This window comes from Drosophila takahashii, chromosome X (genome assembly GCF_030179915.1).
Source record: "Drosophila takahashii strain IR98-3 E-12201 chromosome X, DtakHiC1v2, whole genome shotgun sequence".
Taxonomy (NCBI): domain Eukaryota; kingdom Metazoa; phylum Arthropoda; class Insecta; order Diptera; family Drosophilidae; genus Drosophila; species Drosophila takahashii.
Window position 1 is genome coordinate 12757303 of NC_091683.1, and position 6000 is coordinate 12763302.

The following is a 6000-nucleotide window of genomic DNA, read 5'->3' on the forward strand; positions in this document are numbered from 1 at the left end:
ACCTGGTTTTACCTGTCTCTGCCGCAGTCGGCGTCGCTGCCGCTGCCTCAGTCGACGGCTAAGCAGCTGCATGCGTGAGCACTTGCTGCGCTTTTGGCAAGTGCCAACTGCCAAAACCCCCTCTCAATACCCCCGCCTCTGTGCCAACCAAGAATTCAGGGCCCGCTGATCAATGGCCAAGCCAATCGGTTCGGTTCTCGGGCCATCATCTCCGAAACGGTAATAACAACTAATACAGGTTATGCAACTGTAACGGAGCACCAAGAAAAAATCGGAGACTTTAGAAACGGAGGTTTATCTATTCCACACTTTTTGGGGACAGTGACGAATTTTAAACTAGAATTAAAGGCATAAACAATATAGTTGTGGTATAATTCCCAAACCTTTATTTGTATTATTTTTAGTTTTGAACAAAAAGGAATTCGATGAAATATTGTAAATATATAGAATAATAATATATTATATAAATTTTATTTTTTTATACCTTCTGTTTGTATAAATTTTGAGACTACAAAAAAGTGTGATCATTTTAAAATAAAAGTAATACCATTTTGGAGCAGAAAGGTTAAAGGTTTAAAAATAAATGAATATATTTTAAACGTAAGATAAAATACAACAAATTTCCTAGCTAGATTAGCTAGAAGATTTGTGATGACATTTTGCCCCAGTGCACCGTTCTTTCTTCCTCCATTTCTACGCGCCTGTGTGTGAGTGTGAGTGAGTGGACCAATTTAGAAGAATTCCTCGATGGATCTGGTCTTGGTAACCTGCTGGAGCTGCGGACCTGTGGAGTTGTGCACCTGGAACTGGATGGACAACGTAGAACGACTGACTTTGTTGGAAATTAAACACTGGACAAGCGACGTTGCACAATGCTGCATTTGCATGCCACACGAACCGGCGCAAAGTAAGCCAAATGGTCAGGAAATTGGAGCAGCGAACAGAAGAGCCAGATTCGTGGATGCACTGCAGCATCCCAGTTCTTTTTTCTGCCTCCACATTTCTTAATGTCCAACGGCCAACGCACAGTTCGCCTCGCTCTTTATGCGCTTTATGTGTGTGACACATGTGGGCCAAATGCAAAATGCTCCAGACTTATGCTAATGATCATCGTGAGCCGACTTCTGGCCAAGATCGAAAATCGATCGGGGATCGCGGATCGGGGGAGCATGTGACACCGAATTGGGTTGCGAGCAAAGTGCAGTCGAGCATTCCACACGATCTGGAAACTGGAGAAGACCACTGGCGTGACCACTGGCAGGGTGCTTCGGGCGAAAAGCGATTGAAGCGGCGTTATATGGAACAGATAAAATGGTTAGATCAACCAGCTCGAATAGAGTAGATAAAAAATATATTTTAAAGATACAAAAACGATGAGTTAGTAAAATAAAGTGGAGCATTAAAGAAATTAAAATTAAAATATAAATATAATTAAAGAAATCTATGGAAAAATAGAATACTTAAAATACCGATTTCAATTAAATTAGTTATAATATTTTTCATTGTCATTTTAAAAATATAAAAACGAAATATTTACATTTAATAAATAGACTAGACGCTAAATAAAGTAGAATATTATATATGTAAAAAATAATGAAATTAATAGTTAGAAATATTTGGGTGCAATGCAAAATATAATACAGATTACAATAAATTAGTAATAGTAAATAAATAAAGTAGTCGTAAAATAAAGTAAGAGTATTATTTAAATAAAAATCAAATGAATAAGTAAAAATAATTGCATTTATGGAATGTAATACATAAAATACAGATAGCTATTGAAAAAGTAATAATATTTTATAATAATATAATTTATTATTTAGCCTGATCTATTTTCGCACATTTCCGCACTTTTCCGGCCAACTTTGATTGCTCCATTTTGCACACGACGGAGAAGAAGAAGCTGGCATTTGTGTCGCATTGAATGCCCTGGGGGACCAGCTAAGCTGAAATTTTTCGGCCATGTCAAAGCGTCGAGTTCACGGATTGATCCATGTTCGATCTTGCCAAACATCTCTCTTTTTTCCCTCCGGTTAGCTAACATCAAAATCAAAACAGGCAGTTGGCTTGTGGCAACATTTAATTAGAAAATCGCTGGTGCAAGTGGCTGCCTGGTGGTGCAGCTGGGATGTGGATGTGGATATGGAAGTGGATGTGGATGCTCGATGGCTGATAGGCTTGGTCTTCAAAGCCTCGTCTTCGGCTCCTCGGCCGCCCATTGTTCCGCTTTGTTGACCAGGCAGCGGCAATTGAAGTAAGTACAACCAGTAAATGCACTTAAAGAAACCAAATTATTTTTGTCTTCAAAAAATAATGTAGAAAATAATTATATTTTCTTTGTTAAAATGTATAAAAAAGCTCAATTGCCATGTAATAAAAGTGGGAACAATATTTTCTAAATTTAAAACTGATGTAGTATTTATTTTCGGTGGCTTGTTAATTATAAATACAAAAGTAGATATAATAATGTGAATTTTGTGCTCTAATTTACTTTTATGTTTTTTAAATTAAATAATATTTTCTGTGGAATATTAATGGTATATTTTTTCAGTGTCATAGCCACGTGCTGCTGGCTCCTCCGCCTCCTCCTCGAACGACGCCCACCAGAGGCTAGTGGCTAGTGACTAGTGACTGGTGGCCAGTGGTTAGTGTGGAGTGACCACAGCACAACAAGGAAATCAACTCGGCCGGGCAGGCACACGCAACAAGTTCGGGGAAAAGCTGGGAAAACTGGGAGAATCTAGGACGCAGCCAAGCAGAGCGAATTGCTGCATCTGAGGTGGCTCCCTGCCCATCCAATTCCACCCATTCCTCCTCGCTTCTAGCCTCGCTTCATTTTCCATTTAGTGCTTTATTATTTTTAATTTCCCGGCCGAGACTCGCGAGATTAATGTTCTGAGTCGCTGCCGCCGTTGCCCACGGGGTATTCCCTTCCAGTTTTTATACATTTTTTCCCCCGTTTGGCCATCGAGCAAATCAACCTTAGGCTTTGGTTGCCCCCCGGGCAAATCATAAAAACAACTGTGCTCCAGTTCGAAGCATTTGTTTTCCCGTTTTTCAGCTCAAAAATCCATATTAAACTAGTTCAGATCGCGGCCCAAAAACCGAAAGCCCTGATGTGATTTTGATTATGAAAAAACGAAGATTAATTCCGATTGGCTGTCGATATTAATGAGTTGTGGGTTTGTTTGTAGATATTGAAAGCTAACTTGATGTGAGTCAGAAGCACATTTCACCCAGAAAAGTAAAAATTAGGCAATGCACTATGGGGAAAAAGTCCGTTTTTTTGGCATAAACGCAAAAAATAAAAGTTACTAATTTAAAAAACAAATATTTTATTTTAATAGTAAAACGGTTAAACTTATTAGAACAATTTAAAAAAAAATTTTACGTGCCACCGATAATTTGTTGTAGCCTATCAAAGTCTATCGATTAACGTGCTCATCTCTAAGAAAAAAGCGCGCTAATTTTACTCCAAAGTTTCCCATCGTCGTGCAAAGTGTTCAGAGGGCGAAAAAATAAACAAAAATATGGAAAATTTACGTCAAGGTATGCTTAAATACTTCTCAAAACAAATTGTGTTGTAACTGTTTGCATTGTCCTGTTGTTTAATGTCTTGTGTATGTCTCTTTTAGCCGAAAACTAACAAAAGTTATTGTGTTCTGTTAAGCTTTAGTTAAGAATCTACGCCGATCGACGCAAGGTTGTATTATAAATGTATTAACAAAATGATAAAGAAACAGGTGTTATCATTGCTTTTTGCCCGTTTTTGCCCCTTTTTCAATAAATCACTGTTTAGCTGCATATGAATTCCGATGTTACAAACGATATTGAAAGTACGGAGGAAGACGAAGATGGTGAAATCAATTTCTTTGATTTGGATAGTGTTTATTTGGAAGCAGAACCTGAAGAAGAATGATTGAAGTTGGTGTCTAGGTATGGCAAACACACCATAACACAAACCCAATTTTTTAACTTTCTTGCTTGTTTCAGAGAGTTTCGATGGAGAATAATTAAATTTTATTTTATTAATATTATATCTTACATAAGTTATCTATATAAAAATGTTTTTTATTAATAAAAAAAATATTCTTACAAATTTTTAGGGGGTTGACCATAATGGGGAGGTGGTGGGTGGGTGGCTGTGGGTGGTGTTTTTACAACCGTAAGGTTTTTTCAAAAAATGGAAAAAACCGAAATTCTATTTGTGCATAAGGAGTATATATTATAATTTTCAAGGCCCTATCTTTAAAACTAGAGTTTATGCCAAAAAAACGGAATTTTTCCCCATAGTGCAATGTAAAACTATTAGTAATTAGAAATAAAATGTTATATGAAGCAAAATAAGGAAATTTAATAACGAGTTCTGAAAGGGATAAAAATCCATATTTGAATCATTATTTCCATTAATTCGGCCAAAAAACAAATTCTTTTTGGGAGGAAAGTTCGGGATCTGGGTATTTGGTAAAAAATGAATTTTTCCTTTTTGTTTTTGGCTGTAACTTGGTCAAAAATGGTCCTACACCAAAAATACATACTGTTTTGAACAAATAATAAAATAATTAATAAATCTATAATACTTTCCGTATGATTTTGGAGATATAAAATTTTCGTCAATTTTCACTTTTTTTTTAAGGGGGTACATCATAATTTTTTTTCGAAAAATGGCAAAAATTAAAAATTTCCAGGTTAATATGCCAATCGATTGGAAATTTAGTAACGAGTTTAGAAAGGTATGACAATCCATATTTGGATCACTATTTCCGTTTTTACGACCAAAATACTACATTTTTTGGGTGGAAAATCAGAAAAAATTAAAAAAATTAATTATTTATGATTACGTTTTGTAAACAAACCTTAAATTAGGGGGACTTTGGAGAAGGTTTTCGTAATTTTCGCAAACCTTAAACGTTGGTTAACATCCGCTTTTCCACTTTTCTCCTTTTGGTGGTTTTTTTTTGATAGTTGAGTTGGTGGATTGCAAAACACTTTTCGGTTTTAAACGATGGCAAACGGGGGGCCCTCTAAGGGAGGGCTGACTGTAAGGGGAGGAGGGGGATGGGTGGCTATGAGGCAAGTGCACATGGTTATGATTGCGCAATGGGCGCCCACAGAAAGTGACTGCAATTGGGCGGCGGGGGGTGTGGCACATGGCGGTGGCCAGTGCAAGGGATAGGTTTATCCGCCCCTTCCTGAGATTGCAAAAAATAACGGCAGTGAAATGTGTGAGTGTGTGCGGAGAAGCGAAAGTAAAACTCTTGTCTTTTGTCTATGCCAACATGAGCCACTGCCACTGCACCACCAACCAAATCCAAGCCAAGCCAAGCTACCAACCACCCACCCAAGCTGCACCACCACCCCCCACGGGCCACTTGCCCCACTGACAAGTGGAGTGCTCTTTTGTTGCGTTTTTGATATTTGCAATCATTTCATTTTTGGACACTAATGACGATGATGGATGCAACCGCAGAAGTGGATGTCCAGAGCGGAGCCAGGAGAATTCAGAGCTTACATAAGGCACCACCAGCAGCAGCAGCACCACCACCACTGCAGCAACCACCAACAACCACCGGCGACTGTGCGACAGTGGCAACAATAAACATTGCAAAAACAGAAAGAAAATCACCAAAGGAAAAACAAAGCAATTGACAAAGAGAGAGAGAGGGCAGCTGCCTTGCACTGGGAAAAATAAATCATGTAATATAATATAATTTAATTTATAATATAATTTAAATTATAATTTAATTTATTTGTTAAATTATTTAATTGCTTGAATTTATTTAAAAACTATTTTATAGTATGTATGTAAAATGTATCTTTATACATATTTAAACATATTAAAAAAGCAACAATAAACATTGCAAAAACAGAAAGAAAATCACCAAAGGAAAAACAAAGCAATTGACAAAGAGAGAGAGAGGGCAGCTGCCTTGCACTGGGAAAAATAAATCATGTAATATAATATAATTTAATTTATAATATAATTTAAATTATAATTTA